At 35.5% G+C, this 18,811-nt stretch overlaps 1 long non-coding RNA gene across 1 annotated transcript in view; it reads left to right on the top strand.

Annotated features, from left to right (window-relative positions):
- LOC112128106 overlaps window positions 1-4,943 on the top strand; it is a 138,619-nt gene extending 133,676 nt beyond the window's left edge. The window contains exon 4 of the long non-coding RNA XR_002910865.1: window positions 4,878-4,943. This is a non-coding gene — a long non-coding RNA (uncharacterized LOC112128106). The remainder of the gene's footprint in view (window positions 1-4,877) is intronic.
- The last annotated feature ends 13,868 nt before the right edge of the window (window positions 4,944-18,811 follow it).

Below are 18,811 nucleotides of genomic sequence, written 5' to 3'. Positions count from 1 at the left end.
TATATATATATATATGTATATATATGTATACATATATATGTCTATATGTATATATATGTATACATATACACATATATACACACTATATATGTATACATATATACATATATATGTATATATATACCGATATTTCTCTAGCAAACATCGATGCTTATTTGATAATATATCGATCCTTCCAGTAAGTTTGATAATCTGAATGTTCACCTTGAGAACCTTCATGTTTTTAATCACTAGGTAGATAACGATGGTTTAAAATATTGGTATTTTTGATACCATATCGATCTTTTAACATTTTTATTTCTTTAAAGTTTGTAAAACTTGAAAGTGTTCCGTTGGGTATATTTCTAGCAAATAGGGACAGCTTTCAGGATAAATTTCATAATAAATCCTTTGATCGTATTAAGTTGAAAAAAAGAGGGACCTACGCTAAAGAAAACACTGTACATAGGTCCATATAGGAGAAACGATTTATATTTTCCACCAGCTTAGTTAGAGCTTGCAGTCTAATTCTACGAAACCGTAAAAATTCTGGTATTTCTTTTTAAAATAAAGCAAAGCATATTTTATTGTATTTTTTAACCGTACACGCTCATATTTGCTTATTAAAAAAAGTTTGTATTATAAAGGAAATTAGAACTCCAGGAGGTGAAGGTTTCTCATGTCTTCAACGGATACATGACACAAACATTCCCCTTAGTCGTTTTGTGAGGAAAAACAAGCTCGGCTGAATATGTAAATAATAATAAAAGGAGCCTTTTGAACCTGCTAGACTGTACATTTTTATTAAATATGTTATACTTAATACAGATATTTATTGGGTTGTCCGGAAAATAATGCAGGATTTTAAGTTTTCATTAAAAAAAATCTATATAAAATATTCTGTTTACGTTTACAGGATTACTCATTTGTATGAATGTCAACANTACCAACACGTTGGGAGAAATGTATTGAGAGTATGGGAAATTATTTTGATTAAAGAACATTGCTTTAAAGTAACTAGTTTCTTTTTTTTTGTTTAATACCAAAATCCTGCATTATTTTCCGGACAACCCAATATAATTAAAAGGTAAAAAGTCCTTGACTAGACGAGAAGAAATTATCCAAAGTTTGAACCTTTGTTTATAAACGTAGACATGACAAATTCAATCGTTAAAAATTGTTTCCGATCATCCTGATCCGCATATTCTCCCTGGTTTTGCCTGAGAGACGCGTTGTAGCTCCGTTGTTCAACTTGTTCTTCCTACTTACTGAACTTATTTATTTTTTATTGTAGGCACTTCAACATCAGATCAGGTGGATCGCGAACCATCACATCTCAAATCCAAACTGAAATCTCTAAGAATAAATTCCTGTCTCAAGTCTTATGACATTTGCCTTGGCAACTTGTTTAATCTTTACGCCGACTTTTTTTTTTACGCTTATCCAAATCTGATTCCGGCCCGAATAATCCGTCCTTTTTCAAACGGTGTCTTGTTGAGAGGAATCAATACTTGATGAGGGGACCTGGGCCGGAATCGAAACCGGGAGCCCCCGCCCGGCCCCTCCTGGAAACGGCTGTACCCACCCCCGCATCGACCGGAAAACCCTCTTTACAACCCCTGTCTTCATCAGGTGGTCACGGTTATCTGGTCGATCGTTATTTCCAACTGTATAAAAAACTAAAAATCTACTAAAACAACGGCACATACGTTAAATAGGTTTTTAACGAACGATATGATAGGTTGAAGGATTTATGAAAAGTTTTGTACCCAAGAAAAAATTTAAACAAAAAGGTTTAAGATAACAAAAAAATTGACGTTCACAAGGCTAGTTTCAGTAGTGGAACAAAGCAATAGCAAAATTTTATTGTGTACGAAAATGTGAAAATAGATTAATAGAGTAGTCTCTCTCTCTCTCTCTCTCTCTCTCTCTCTCTCTCTCTCTCTCTCTCTCTCTCTCTCTCTTTATATACACTGACAACAATAACAAAACGTTCCGCTCACTTGTATTATAACTTAATTTGTATATCTTTTTATATATTAATCAAAGTATTTAACGTTTAATAATTGATTAATTATCTAAAAACGTAATAAAAAAATGTAAAGAAAATGAAAAATATAAATTAAAAAAAAAAAAAGACGGAGAGATAAAATTTGTTTTAATGTGTGGTGATTAGTGACCGTTAATCGATAATTATTCAGAAATCGTGAGATGCGGTCTGGTGTGATGTAGGTTTCAGAAAAACATTTTCTTTATCGTGCCAACGTTTCGATCTTTATTGAGATCATCTTCAGGGCCTGGGATTTACAAACATTGTTTACATTTAACAAATACATTTAGGATGTGGAAAAATGAATTTATACAATGCAAAAAATATTTTTTATATTCAATCAAAGTATTTCTACTCACTCAAAGTGTTTGTCTTCTGTGTAATTGTGCCATTCTTGCGTGTCGTGTTGAGAGTGCCAGTGAGATTTTGCTGTTTTATGTTTATATACGTTGGATTTTGAAGGGGTGGGGAAGGAAGTCGGTATAGAAAAGACATTTTTGTATAAGGCGTCGGCTTCTTTGAGGTGAAAAGAGCCGACGAAGGGAAAAAATGTGTTGGTAATGGTTCGGCCAGATTATCCTTTCAGGATTATATAGAAAGGGATAAATAGGAAAAGGAAAGCTAAATTGTTGGAAAATTAGACTATGTGAAAAGTATTTGATGTGTGGAATGTAATGTAATGATATATGTATGTTATCTATATTGAATTTGATTAATGATATTGGCGTAGCTGCGACTGAGTTTACATGTATCTGTTCTGTAATTGATGCTGTGTTTATCTCTGTTGATATAAACCATTTCTAAGAAATTACGTTTATGTTTGTTTTGTTCTGTGTGTAATACTTTTGGATTTTTGAAGTCGAAATTGTGTTGGTGTTCAAGATGGTGGGTAGCGAGTGCTGTAGGATTTTGCTTAGGTTTTTTGCAATCATAGATATGTTGCTTTACTCTCTTATCCAGATATGTCTTTTCTATACCGACATCCTTCCCCACCCCTTCAAAATCCAACGTATATAAATCGAAAATAGCAAAATTTCACTGGCACTCTCGTCACGACACGCAAGAATGGCACAATTACACAGAAGACAAACACTTTGAGTTTGAAAAAATATTTGATTGAATAAAAAAAAAAAAAAATATTTTGCATTGTATAAATTCACTTTTGCACATCCAAAATGTAATTGTTATATCTAAACAATGTTTGTAAATCCCATATCCTGAAGATGATCTCAATAAAGATCGAAACGTTGGCACGATAAAGAAAATGTTTTTCGGAAACCTAGGTCACACCTAAATAAATATCTTTTATTATAATTTATTTTCAAATAAGATTACAATTTCTTTTATTAATTATTATTTTTAATTTAAAGAATCTTTTATTCTATAATAAAACCTATTTCAGAATCTACAAACATTAATTTTAAAATCGAATTTCATTCTCGTTTTATAAAGAAAAGTAAAAGTAAAGGAAATTATTATTATTATTGTTATTATTATTAATTTTTGACCACCAATTAGAAAATACAATTAATATTTTAACATAACATTTAAAATCAAATACTATCTCGTTTAGTTTTCTTTATAAAAATATATTTTTTGTTACAACCCTTTTTTTAAATTAAAATACAATTATTATTTTTAGTTTTTTGACGTCAAAATATAACATTTACTCACTTGAATTGTGTGCACACCAAATTTTTGATTATTACAAATAGACAGCTCTTAACCCATGGAGGACAGAAAGGGAATTGTTTTCAAAAAATAGCCTTTTCCAACCCCTACTCCTTTCACTGTCAGATGTGTATGATGGAGGGGCATGGCGGTACATTCAAATCGAAACGTGACACACATATATATATATATATATATATAGCGAGAGCGAGAGAGAGAGAGAGAGAGAGAGAGAGAGAGAGAAATAATAAAAAAGAGTGATTCACGTAATGAAAACGAGAATGATAAGAAGAAGAAAATGTGAAAGAATGGGAATATAGTAAGAAGAAAGAGAGAGAGAGAGGGAGAGAGAAGGGAAAAAGAGATTATATATATAATAATTATAATCTATAAATAGAGAGAGAGAGAGTGAGAGAGAGAGAGAGAGAGAGAGAGAGAGAGAGAGAGAGAGAAAAGGAGAGAAATAATTAAAAAGAGTGATTCACATAATGAAAACGAGAATGATAAGAAGAAGAAAATGTGAAAGAATGGGAATATAGTAAGAAGAAAGAGAGAGAGAGAGAGAGAGAGAAATATTGGATAATGTAATTAATTGTGAGTAAGCTGCGATAATCAACCTTAGTAAGACACCATGGGCTGTCAACAGCTAGGTCATCTGTCCCAACTGGTTCAGTTTTTATACCTAGACACACTCACACTGTCCACATTGTTTCTTTTTTACTTACCATTCTATCAAGTAGCAACTACTCGTTTTACACATTCTATATACCAGGGTATACAACATACGCTCGCTCACACTGAATATTCACGCTAATAAATATATTTACTATCAATATATACAAAAGAAATCACAAAATGAGACATCTGCCAATTATTAGATACTACAAAACAGCCATGCTTCCTCAAAAAAGCTAAATCCATAGTCTCAAGCGCAATTCTCATACCATGCAGATTTTCTACTCGTTCTCTATATGGAGCCAAAGAAGTAAACCTCCAAATTAAGTATCCATGTGTTCTTAATCGAAAATGTGACACGATTCAGATCTAGGAGGGTCTTGATCTTCATTCGTAGGAGTTTCTTTAGCTAACGCGTTCCTATGTCTTTATTACATTTTTGTTGTATTTTTTGTAATTATTGTATTGAAAAATAGGTAACAAATTAATTTTTCTGTTACAGGTGAAGCCAGTAGTTTTCTACGAACACATCTAAGAACTGATCAACTTAGATAGGTACTATAATTGACATTAGGCTAGCCCTACAAACAGGTTTCAGAATGTTTTTTCTATTTTTTTGTCTTTATGCACTAAAACTGAAACTATCTGCAAAATGCTTAGAAAAATACTATATAGTGTTTTATTTGTTGTGTAATTGAGTAGAAAGTAAAGGTTTTTTCCATTAAACCGTCATCAGATTGGAAGAAAAGCTCAATTAAACGTGGGTGTTTTACTTTGGATTGTAGAACAAAAGACTTTCACCGGCGATAGGGCGTTAAAATCCTTGAAATCACTTTTCCTCTTCGCAAGATAAACTAAGCGCTTAAAGCTTATCCTGGTGCTTAATATCGTATCGACTTATTAGACAAATATTAATTATATATTCTAAATAGTTTATTAAATTTATAAATTCACATATTAACTATAATTTGTTTAAACATAGCGTTATCATGTTGGCGGTAGCCACTGGAATTTCTGAGTATTTCGATCATTCATCAACGCAATAAAAAAATATAACTAATGAAAAGCAAATATGTGAATATTTGGGAAAACAAGGGCAGATATAATATCTACCTACGTAGCATACCTATCTATTAAAAATCGATATATCAAAATATCGGTCAGGGTTATGATTAGGGTTAAGGGGGGTAAGGTTAGGGTTGTCGGCCCTTTTTCAGGATTGGATCGGATAAAAAACCGTAAAGACTATTTCGTTTTTCAACACACGCTCTTTATACTTCATACGTAAGCATTTACACATTATAACCTCCCTAGAAGTGACCAACGAATTTAAGAACGTCACAGTCTGACGTCACCTTGGCGCAACATTCAAATTTATTCTCCTACAATTCGGCCAATTCTGACCCTCGAGGTCGCCCTCGACCTCACCTAAGTAAAACCCGTCATAAAGACCTCAAGGTGTTAGTACATTATAAATACACAGCAGTTATAAGTACATAACATAAATATATAACAAGCAGCATAATACGTAAATCCTAAATCACCTTTTAGCTTTCTTTTTGACATAAATTCACATAAATGCTTTCAAGCGGAATCACATAATTAAAAAGCATAAAAATATCAAAGCCTAGGACTATAATGTAATCCCATAAGGTTATAAATTCTCATTAATTTGCGCAAGGAGCATCATTACAATATCATTCCAAATTGTTCCTGTGGTCACTTCTCAAGTCACAACCAGAAAGAATTATTTGTATAGAATTACTTACATACTACAATTAATTAAGGTTTTTTTAGTTGAGATAAAAAAGTCAATGGCAAGAGCGGGATTCGAACCCACGATCTTCGGCTTGATACGCCGATGCTCTACCACTTGAGCTATCGTGACCTCGAACCACTCGGACCCCAACTTCCCATCTCAACCGCACCTTTTGAATTTTCCCTCCTTTTTGCCATTTTCCATCTCTTTTTTAATCTCAACTAAAAAAACCTTAATTAATTGTAATATATTAATTGGTCAAGCGGACCACGAAATAAGTGAATTTACTTACATACATTGAAACAAAATAAGTAGAACATAACATGATTAATCAGTAATGACAAAAGAACAATTTAACATCTGTAGGTTACATACAAATACATCTAAAAAGTAATTGTTTTTTTTGTTTTTTTTAAACAAATAGAATAATTTGAAAATAATTAAACTAAGTGTAAACATTATACAATTATATAAACAAGAATAAAACGTCATTGTATTTAATTATCTTGATTCTTCCACATCTATGAACGTGAGTGTGAACTTACGATGAAATACCGACGAAAGCTTCACTCGTTCCTCAGTTTCGTGTTCGACCTCTTCATCCAGGTGCTCTCATCACATGCTCTTTATTCTTCATACATAAGCACTTACACATTATAACCTCCCTAGAAGTGACCAACGGATTTATGAACGTCACAGTCTGACGTCACCTTGGCGCAACATTCAAATGTATTCTCCTACAGGGTTAACATTAGTGTTCGTTTAAGGTTGGGGTTGGGGTTAGGGTTAGCATTGTTATTACTGATTAGGATAAGGTTTAGTGTTAGGGACGGGTTAGGTTAGTATTCACGATAAATGTTTTTCAATAAAGAAAACATGCGAGCGCGAATTTTAAAAAAAAGTGTGGTTAGCGCTATTTTTTATGAACAGTTATTTATGAAAAATCAGAGAAATGCGCAATGTTTAATTCCCTTAAATACATTTTGGAATAAAATATACATACACAATAGGTTAAATTCTGCCCACTCATTCTGACTCTTGTTATGCAAATAATCTAATTCAACGATGCGTCACACCATGTGAAAAGCATGTGGCGGTTCGATGATCAGTAGTGCGTGAACCTTTCGTTTGTTCACGTTTTAAGTGTCCTAATTCGTCAAAACATATGTCAAACAGCTTATATTTTTTTAATTAAAATATAAGTGAAAAATGATATCTGTATTGTCAGTATTGATGTTTACAAACGATTTGGAAATTTTAAGTCCTGAAGTATCCATAATGAGAGAATATAGCATCGATATTTGTAATTGTCAGTACATATTGAAGAAAAAGTTCCTTTGATATTTTAATCAAAAAATATCGTCCTGGTTATCCATCGATATGTTAACAAAAACCAATCGATATTTTTGATTTATCGATTTTTAATATATTTACATCGATTTTATTATTGATTCGGTGGCAATAAAGATGAATAGTTCAAATAGATAGAAATAGATTGGAAAATAGATACGTCCAAGCATAGAAAAACATGTAGATAAAATAAAGATAGTATTGTAATAAATAATAATTTTTTGAAAAATGGCAAAAAGGAGGGAAAATCCAAAAGGTGGGGTTGAGATGGGAAGTTAGTGTCCGAGTGGATCGTCATGGGTTCGAATCCCGCTTGTGACACTGATTTTTTATCTCAACAAAAACCTCAATTAAAGATTAATTATTTGAAAATAAATAATAATAATCCATATATGTTTAGCGGTTATAATTGGCCAAATAAATTATTTCAGTTAATTATTCTTTTTATTTAAAGTTTTGGTTGAGATGAAAAAGCTAGTGTCATCAGCCGATGACCTTCGACTCAATACCCCGCTCGTCTAGATAAGCTATCACTCCGAAGTCGATTGGGCATATTGAACCGAAGGTCGTGGGTTCGAACCCAGCTCGTGACACTAACATTTTCATTTCGGTAGATGGTGGGATTTGGTCTGCGGGTTGATGAACTCATGTTGAACCGGCACACGGGCACTAGTGGGTCTGTCTTCACTCACGGGTTTTTTTGTTTTAGTTATTCATACGCGTTTTTCTCTGAAGATGGCGCAATGCCGAAACGCGTTTGAATAACTGAAACAAACAAATCCGCGAGTGAAGACAGACCCAGTAGTGCCCATGAGCTGGTTCAACATTTTAATCTCAACCAAGGCCTTAGATAAGGGTTGGCTAAAGATAAATGATAGATAAAAAATAATTAATTGAAATCATAATAATAGCTAATGAGAGAGAGGGGAGAGAGTAGGCGACGTAGAGAGAGAGAGAAAACTAGATATATAGAGCTGAAAACATATAGACATAAGATTAGAGAGAGAGAGAGAGAGAGAGAGAGAGAGAGAGAGAGAGAGAGAGAGAGAGAAAATGGGCCCGAAAACCAAAAGAGAGATAGAATAGTACAAAGAAAAAATTACGTAAAGATATAATCGGAGAGGTTGGCCACAGATAGAAACTGTAAGTCAGAAAATAATATTGAGAGAGCGAGAGCGAAGTGTTTAAGAAAATAAAAAAGGATAGAAATTGATACGTGTTGACTAAAATAGTTCAATATGTTAATGAACTTATATGTTATTCACCATCAGTCAGTTGAGCCTTCCTAAGAACATATTTAATATTAATGATAAATTAATTACCCCACCCTACCAACTCGACTTGATTAATCTAACGTTGTGGGGGCTTTATTTGAACTTAGGTGTTTTGTAAAATTCTCCTTGTCGATAAACCTATTATATTCTGTCTGCTAGATTTTGACGGAAATGTCTAAATATTATATAAAAGTGTATAAGCTTGAGGTTCTGTCTCAATTAATTGAACGGAGCTGGTAGACAGAAGAAGCAAGGTGTTATTTCTGGTCTGCGCCGACTCGTGTTCCTCTTGACTTTTGGAGAAAAGAGTGGTAGTCTGAAGAAGCAAGGTCAGGTCAATTTGGATCTGTGATCACGCACTAAATTCTTGCCGTTTAGTAAAGATTTGCTTAGTTTTTTGCGAAATTCAAGCTCGTTTCCATTACAAACATGACCAAAGCTGAACGGCTCCTTACAGCAACCAAAAAGTTCTTCCTCACAGTGGCTTCAAGAGTGCAGTTAAGGGTAACACACAGATGTCGAACAATGATCGCACTTACAGAACACGGTGAAATCCTTGCTTATCTGAACAGGACCCACATTATTGATGACGACCTCCGTTACCGCGGAGTTGAGCCCCAAACCTGACCTACCGATAATCAGGAGCACCGAAGAGCGACCAACATGCAGAAAGTCCTCCTCGGCGGATTAAAACCGAATTTGCTATACACGGCAGTAATAAGACCCAGAATAACCTATGGATCACTAATCTGGTGGAACAGAGCTCAACAAAAAGTAGCTACCCAAACATTAGGCAGCATACAAAGACAAGCAAACCTATGTATCACAGGTGCGAACCCCCTACAAATGCATTAGAAACTTTGCTAAACCTACCTCCATTGGAAATATTCATACAAGGAGAGGCTAGGAAAAGCTCACTTAGACTCCAGAAACAATTAAATTGGAAAGGAACTAGACAATTCGGGCATATTACCATAATCAATAAAATCAGACACCCATTATTAGAAATGGGGACTGATTATATGATCCCGGAAACAATCTTCACAACTTCCTATAAAGTCCCAATGGACTACAAAGGGAGGAAGAACACAGGAGAGCATCAAATACAATGATATGGTACACAGATGGCTCCAAAACAAACGTAAGAACCGGATCAGGCGTTTTCTGTACAAGCCCAAAACATGAGCAATCAAATTCATAAGAGAACTAGTCTTCGGTCTTTCAAGCAGAAATATATGCCATCAATGCTTGTGCTCTGGAAAATCTTAAAAGAGGATACACTTATAAAAAAATCCTCATAAGATCAGATCAGAAAACCAAGCAGCCATTAAAGCATTAGCATATAAAAGAATCACATCAAAATTAGTCAGTCCAAAATCTCCAAAACCAAGGGAAACACAACAACATGATGATATCTTGGGTGCCAGGGCACAGGGGAATTTTGGGTAACGAGAAAGCAGACAGACTGGCCACAGGAGGATCTGCAAGACCATACATAGGCATCGAACCTATTCTTGGGATAAAAAAAAAAACAAATGTAGAATCCTCCATCGCAGAATGTATCCAAACAAAACAAAAGGAGAAGTGGATAAACTCTAGCGGTGCTAGACATAGTAAACTTATGATGAAACAACCCTCACCAAGACTGAGCAGCACTGCTGCAATTGGACAGGTCAAACTCAGAGGAGTGGTAGGACTACTTATCGGTCACTGGCATCTGAGAAAACATCTATACAACATGGGTATATACAGCGATGATCTCATTTGCAAATTATGTAATGAGGAGGAGGAAACAGCCATTCATATCATCTTCGAATGCGAAGCAACAGCTCAATGGAAATTTAACCTAACGTACGGAAAAAACTTAGTGAATCAAATTGCAGCAGCGACAGTCAATGACCTGACACATCCAAGAAGAAGGATTGAGTCTATTGCACTGAACTAAGGAACTGGGAATGTACAATAAGCCAGAAGGCTGCAGTGCCTGGGGAGTGCAAACCCCGCTTCCTAGTATCCTTCTTCATCATACCATACATCCTCGGCGGAGATGTATGGCCACCAACGGAAATTACCCTTTTGCAGAAATATAAAGATGATCTGGATTTATATTTGAATTCCATGGACTTGGATTTAATAAGTAACAATATGTGATTAAATTGTGTTAACAACAAAAGTACTATTTTTACCTGTAGTGATAATTTTGTATTACCATTAGATTAAAAAACTTCTTACACTTATAAAACTTTATTCTAAATTAAAATGAAATGTGAAGCGAAAAAAATAAAATGTTAAAAAATACAAATGTTAAAACTCCCGAATCTTAGGGAACGGAATTTATCCCGTTGAAGAATGTACTAAACTCGTAAAACAAAAACTTACCGAGAATTCTAATAACGAATTTGTAAAAAATGATATAATAGACCTCTTAAATATATGCCTACTATCTAATTATTGTAAATTCAATAATAAATTTTACGAAATGAAAGGGTTACCAGTGGGGTCTCCATTATCCCAACTTTGTGCTGAAATATTCATGGATAATTTCGAAAAAAAACCTTTTCAAATCAAACAACAAATTAATTAAATCTGTTCATTTTTGAAAATGCTATGTAGACGATATTTTATGCATTTGGTCGGGAACATTAGAGGATCTCAATGAATTCCTCGAACTAATTAATTCTCTATACCGTAATATAGATTTTACTCAATAAATTCACTAATTTCGTGGTCCGCTTGACCAATTAATATATTACAATTAATTAAGGGTTTTAGTTGAGATGAAATTCAAAAAGTGGGGTTGAGATGGGAAGTTAGTGTCCGAGTGGATCGCTCAAGTGGTACAGCAGCGGAAGCCGAAGATCGTGGGTTCGAATCCCGCTCGTGCCATTGACTTTTTTTATCTCAACTAAAAACCTTAATTAATTGTAATAAATTTTACATTGGAAATTAACAAAGATGGTTGTTTGAACTTTCTAGACCTAAAATTGTCCATAATAAACAACCTAATAGAACCTAATATAGAAAACCACAACTACAGACACTATGGTACCAGCGGATCCTTCCCACACATGGTCCCAAAAGGCTGCTGGTTTCATTTGGCTCATAGACCGTACGTTAAAACTTCCATTTACACAACTATAAAAAACTATTAGTAAAGCAGGGAACACACTTACCCGATGCTACGCCATGCGACGCTACCCGATGCTACCCGACGCCTTACCACGTTTTGGTGGGGTGTGCACATTTATCCGACGCAAGCACACGTCGCGTACAGTCCACAGCGTGTATCACAATAATCACTATCCCAATCGCAACGCATCTTTTGTTCTTAATGCACTATTTTGAGCAAAACCTTATAATAAATTGTTAGTTAAATTTTATGAGCACAACCATCTAAAAAATTGTTTGTTAAACTTATTTGTTTTAAATAAAGTTACTCCTAACGATCATAATTAAACAATGCTTATAAAAACTTATGAATTTTTGATCTCGTTTAATTTGGTTTACGTTAAAATAACATGTTGTAAATGATATATCGACAAAATTACATATACTTAGTTTGAAATAAACTACAAAAAATATGGGTGTCCTGTTCTGAAGCTACCCGACGAAAATGGTGTAATTTTACGAGCAAAACTATGAAATAAATTGTTAATTAAATTTTATGAGAAAACCGTGTAATAAATTGTTCCAATTTTAGTATATTACGCCAATAAATTGTTAGTTAAATTCATTATATCAAAAAATCCTATTCCGTTGTTTTGATTAATTTTCTAACAAACCATTAAAATTAATTTTTTAAATAAAAATAATTAATTTTTAATCACAGTTAATTTGGTTTGTATTAAAATAAGTATGTTGTAATTAATATAACGACAATAATACATGTAGTTTGAATAAAAATATGAGTTCTTTTGTCTTCGACTGTACTCGATGCGACCCGACGAAAATCTGGACAGTGGGGATCGCAGAGCGTCGGGTAGGTTAGCGTGGCATAGCATCGGGTTGATGTGCACGGGGGTAATGCAACCTTATGGCAAATCGGAGTTTAGATTTGCATCGGGTAGCATCGGGTAAGTGTGTCTCTGGCTTAACTCTTAAAACCATAGCAGAAAACAACGGGTATCTAGAAATATATATTGATAGGTTGCTAGTTAAAAGAATAAAAAAAAATTAATTTAAAAGAATCATCAATAGGACTCAGCCACCACACCATAAATGAATCATTATGTTTCCGTTGTTTGCCAAACATTGGTGAATTATCGGAAAAAGTAAGTAAAATTTTTAAACGAGAAGGTTTTAGAATAGCTTTTAGAAGTAAGGTTTCGCTTAAAAACATCCTATCAAAACCTAAAGACAAACAACTTGGCAAAAAGCGGGGTTTACCAACTCAATTGTAATGATTGTGATATTAAATATATAGTACAAAAAGGTAGATAAATAAAAACGAAAATAAAAAAACACTTGCCTAAATCGAGCAAATTTTCGTAATTTAAGGATCATCTAAAAGAAACAAAACATAATTTCAATTCAAATTTAAATACAACAGTGTTACATAGTTTCAACAAAGGGAGAGAAATATATTGGTTTGCGAATTTTGAAAATAAAAAATGTACAATTGAACATGGTGATAAATGAAAATTAATAATATCACAGATTTTGATCTACCTCCCATTTTGAATATGTACATAAATAATATTAAACGTCCAAATAATTAAATTAATTTTTTTAATTGATAGATAGATAGATAGATATACTTTATTTACAAAATGAAAAAATTTAAAGTTAAAAATAAAAAACACAGTATTATTATGGCATGGTATTAAAACCGTCAGCCAGAGTTCGGAGTGCATTACTATCCCAAGAATATGCATAATTATATAATTATAAGAAAAGGAAAATTTAAAATATCTTCAGAGGTTACAATTATTTACAGGATTTTCGAATTACGAGGTTGAATTGCGATAAACTTTGAAAATAATAAAAATGACACTTCAAAGAACAAAAGGATTCTAACTTACAAAGGGTCCTCCACAGGCCAATAGAATTCGCATTTAGAAGCCCACAAACTAGAAATTATATGTATTAAGACAAACAGAACAAAATAAAAAAACCAAAGACAAACAAAAAAGAAATAAAATAAGACGAACAGAATATTAATTCCCTACATTCCAATGTATTCATATCTGTAAAACCAGGCTTTCCGAGCAAAATCAACAAGGCCCCGGCAATCGGAGCCTTTCAGAAGCTGAGCTCTTCCCTCGTTAGAAAACCCTTACCCACATACAGATACCTCAATTCGTTCAGGACCGAGCATCTAGCGAGAAAATGAAATGCATCCTCATGATCACCTAAGTTGCATAGAGAGCACACTGCAGTGGCAGAAGTACTCCCAACCCAAGGCCTTAAATTCAGGAACAACAACTCCCCTCGAATTTTAAACCACCAGCGGAAAAAAGAGAACGGAACATCATTTGCTGGAGCAGAAAAAACATTGCAAGGAGTTAGGGAATAATTCAACACCTTGTAGAGTTGGAATCTATTTGAGTTCACGGCACGAGAAATACAACTCTCTCGATGACGAGAATTTTTTTAATTGTTATATTTTATAATAATTTAATAAAATTAAGGTATTATTCTTATTTTTTATCTTTTATGTTTAATCCCTCATTTATAATTATTTTCTTACAGTATTTACTATTAGAATAGTTATTTGTGTTATAATTTCCGCTTTTCGCACGTTCAAATTGAGCGCCATTAAAAAGCCAGCTGCTAATTGGAACGTCGCATTGGCGGGGGTATCGGCGGGTTCACTTCATGTCGCAATTCATGTCGAAAGATGTGGTTGTAGAAACCCTTCAACCTGATGATGAGCTAAGGGCTCGAAATCCGGATTGTTGCGAAACAACTCACTCACCCACCCTGGGAGTGGCCTACTCTATGTGGAACCACGGCGACAACGGGTGGTATAATGTGGTTGAGACTCGAGACCCCGAAACGGCTCACCTCGTGTTCTCTTCCACGGCCCTGTTTCTCAATCCGAATTCCTTCATTCTATCCTGTGACCCCTCCTAAACCTTGCTTACAAGAGGGGTATCCCGGCACAAAATAATGGTGTAGCCCAGAGGGCGTGACAACCTCTCTAAAGCACAAGCTGCCTTATGTCGGCCTCAGGGTCGGCAGGGGCGGCGGGTGCCTTAGCAGAGTCACACGAGGGCCAGTGCACCAGATCCTGTCTACAAAGATGGGGGAGGGTTATATGGCCATCTGTACCACGGGGTGACTCAACGTTTCAAAAACCAGCCCAGAGTCTCATTGGGATGGACTCGTGGTGGCTTGTGGTGACGCCCCTGGCGGGAACTTAGACAGAGGCTGTTTTCTATCTGGGACCTTTCGTGAAGCGTGCGTATGGCCAATGTATTACCCCCCGTTCCTCACGGGAGACGTTGCGACGGACGACAGCATGTAAGCGTTGAGGACGTCATGATCATGCTACAGTCCCTCGAATGCGTAAGTAAGCTATTGGAAAAGGGTAGTGAGTCGGCGTCTTTGACTCGAGTATGCTTTGCATTGTTGTGCGTATGACCGGCGTGGTACCCTTGGGGAAGCGAAGGATCGGACCACCTAGGCTAGACCTATGGCGTCCCTCGATTACGTGCAGCAGGTGTAGGCTGAGCTCGATAAGAGACCTTTTTACCGTAGACAGTGCTCATCTAGGGGGTGGGTAGCAATCCCACTATAATCCGAAACCGTTGTCGGGGCGTTCCCGGAAGTTTCTACGCTGGAGGAGCCTCTACACTCAGAGAGATAGAGTCGTCTTCTCTATCTAGGGAGTACGCGGGGGGGACGGGCTGATGTATTTCGGCCCGTTAGCCCCTCGCGTGCGGCGTACGACCCGACGCACAATGCGGGCCCGACTACTCGGAATGGACTAGCGGAGATCGTGGCTACTGACCCTTAGGGGCCGGGACACCACTGCACAATGCTGCGGCGGTAACACTTTTCCGTCGTATGCAGAGGTGCGTCAGCTCTCATCTTGAGAATCAAAACGTCCGATAAGGCCGAATAGGCTAGGTGCGGACGTTAAAGATCCTCTTGTCTTGTTGACGATGAGTAAATCGGGAACGTATGTTGCGAAACAACTTACTGCGATTAGGAACCATCTTTTTAAAAAGGATTAAAAAGGATTCTAAAACGATTTTGGTTTTTACTTCTGAAAATAAGCATTTTGGTTCAGGAACTGATCAATTCTTTAGTAAGAAGCAAGGTCTGGAAAGGGGGATAGACTGAAGGGACCAGGTCATTATTACATTATCACAAATATATTTGAAAGGGGAAATCTCAAAGATTTAAGTATATTTGATTTTGGAACGTATTCATTTGTGTTGTGTTTGTTGTGATTTGAACCAGGCGAAGACGAAGAAAGTAAGATGGCTACCCGAAGGGATCGCGTGCCCGATCCTTATCTCGGAGAGCCCTTAATGTAAATACGAGAAGGGTCTTGGATCTAAACCGTCTCTATAATTTCCGTCGGTCTGAATCTCCCTCACAGTATTTTCATTTAGCGAATTAATAATTTCCGAGGAATATCTGTTTATTGTCTGAGGAAATTAACTCACTCCTATAGCTTTTAAGAGAGCTTAGCCCGCGTTAAAATTAATCCGGGGAATTAGTCTCACACAAGCCAGGTAGATTCGACTCAACCCCGTACTCAGCATGGCGCCCTTGCCTGAAAGTGCTGAATCTTAACTGGACTGATTTATCGCCCTGGAAAGAGATAGGGCAGGCTCGGAGTTACTAATCCCCTCAAAACCTAGAACTTTCATTTAAAACCTTACTTTTTTTAAATAAATACAAAACACCATGGATAATTGCGTTTCCAATTTTCTTTCATTATTATCTCAAAACAAAATTTCTATAAATCATATTTATTTAATATGTGTCATTAACAATTGCATATTCCACAACTACAACTATGACAATCAGACAACCTTCCCTTTAAGCTCTGAGCAAAAAAGTAATGACTGCAGAATTGCTCCGTGTTTAAGCCCTTGAAAGAAAACATGCTGATATATAAAATTTGATGATGTTTATGATATGTACATGGGTCTGGTGTTCATTACATGTCACAATTACGTCCTCTTCTTTCATCTTTCATCTTCTTGTTTTTCTGGCCGCAGTTTATGAAAATCCCATTAGGACATTAACTAATCGGATGAAAATCGGCTGTACCTATTCACAATTTGCATGTAGCGTCAAAATGTACTCTTAGTTTCAACTATTTCATGACAGACAACCAGACATAGAACAGGGAACATTTCTGGTGTAAATTGTATTCTTTATGTATATACCTCTCATAATCTGTACATCAATGATATTTCAAAATGTATGTAGACAGTAAAAAAACTTTATTATACGTGTTTTGTAAACACATTTTTAATTATGTATACTTTATTTGTATGAACGAATGCTCGTTAAATGTAAGGCGGTCTATGAGATCTAATTTTGCGAGATTTTATAAATAAAATGTTCAATTCTTCATTCGTTTCTTTCTTTCGCTCGATGGAATTTTCAATACCTCTTTGGTGTTCTTCTTCTTTTTTTCTCTCTCTTTCTGTCTATTTTCTTTTGCTCTAACTTTGATTGCTCCTTAGTCTTTCTTCTTCTGCTCAGTTTTCATTCACTCCACTCCTCTCTCACTCTCTCTCTCTCTCTGTCACTCTCTCCCACTGCCCCTATTTATTAATCTAACTATTTCTAATTTTAACTAAACCTCTTAGTCCTTCTTTTTCTTCTCAGATTCCATTCACTCCACTCCCTCACACTCTCTCTTTTTTTTCTACTATCTATCGCTCTTAATACCGATTCGGTTTCGTCTTTCTTCTTCTTACTTCTCACTCTCCCTCTTCTCTCTTTTACTTTGCATTGCTCTAACTTTTCCTTCTTCTTTGCCTTTTTTTCTTTCCTTTCCAATTTCTTATCGCCTCTTTCTCTCTCTATGTCTTTCTCCCTCCCTCTTTCTCTCGCTCTAACGTTCACTTCCTCTGTGTTTTTCTTCTTCTTTTACTCTCACTCTCTCTCTCTCTCTCTCTCTCTCTTTCTCTCTTCCACTTTGCATCGCACTAACCTCTACTTCTTCTTTGCCTTTTTTTTTACTTTTTATCCAACTTCTTATCGCTTCTTTCTCTCTCTCTCTATGTCTTTCTCCCTCCCTCTTTCTCTTGCTCTAACGTTCACTTTCTCTATGTTTTTCTTCTTCTTTTACTCTCACACTCTCTCTCTCTCTCTCTCTCTCTCTCTCTATCTATCTATCTATCTATCTCACTTTCTCTTTCTGTCCCTATCTATCTATCTATCTATCTATCTATCTATCTATCTCACTTTCTCTTTCTGTCCCTATCTATCTATCTCTATTTCTCTGCCCCCCTCTCTGTCGTTCTCGCTCTACTGTATCTACCTTTCTGCCCGGTTTTCGGTCTATCTTCATATATATATATATACATACATATAAAAAATCGCGTAAATTTCGGTCACGAACGACCTCTCTTACATGTGACGTGAGAAGAGAGAGAGAGAGAGGGAGAGAGAGAGTGAGTGAGAGTGTGTGAGAAAGAGGCGAAGAGTGAGGAAAAAAATGAAGAAGAATGACAGGGACCTTGCCGCTTCGGATCATAGCTTTTGAAATCTACGGAAACGAGCTTGGCCTAACAAACTAAGCAAAGTCCTTACCCACTACATAAATACATAAAAACAATATTATAGTACTTCGTAGATATGATACTGTGTCATATATCTTTATGTCTTTAGTGACTAAGTTCGTTAATTAAATTACGTTAATTAAATTTTACTTATATATTAATAAATGGTTGAAAGATTTTAACATCTTTTCGATCCAGCGAGGATATGCAGTCCAAAATGGTCGGTAGCGACAATGATAGTAGGGACTTAAAGTTTGCAGGGACACTGGATCATATCACATCTCTGACCAATCTCGAAACTTAATAAGTTTATCATATATGCGGGCAATTAGTGTTTATTTAAATAAGTATAGCA

The sequence above is a fragment of the Cimex lectularius genome, unplaced genomic scaffold (assembly GCF_000648675.2).
Source record: "Cimex lectularius strain Harlan isolate CLEC.00 unplaced genomic scaffold, Clec_2.1 scaffold339, whole genome shotgun sequence".
Taxonomy (NCBI): Eukaryota; Metazoa; Arthropoda; class Insecta; order Hemiptera; family Cimicidae; genus Cimex; species Cimex lectularius.
This window is presented reverse-complemented; position numbering and strand designations above follow the sequence as displayed.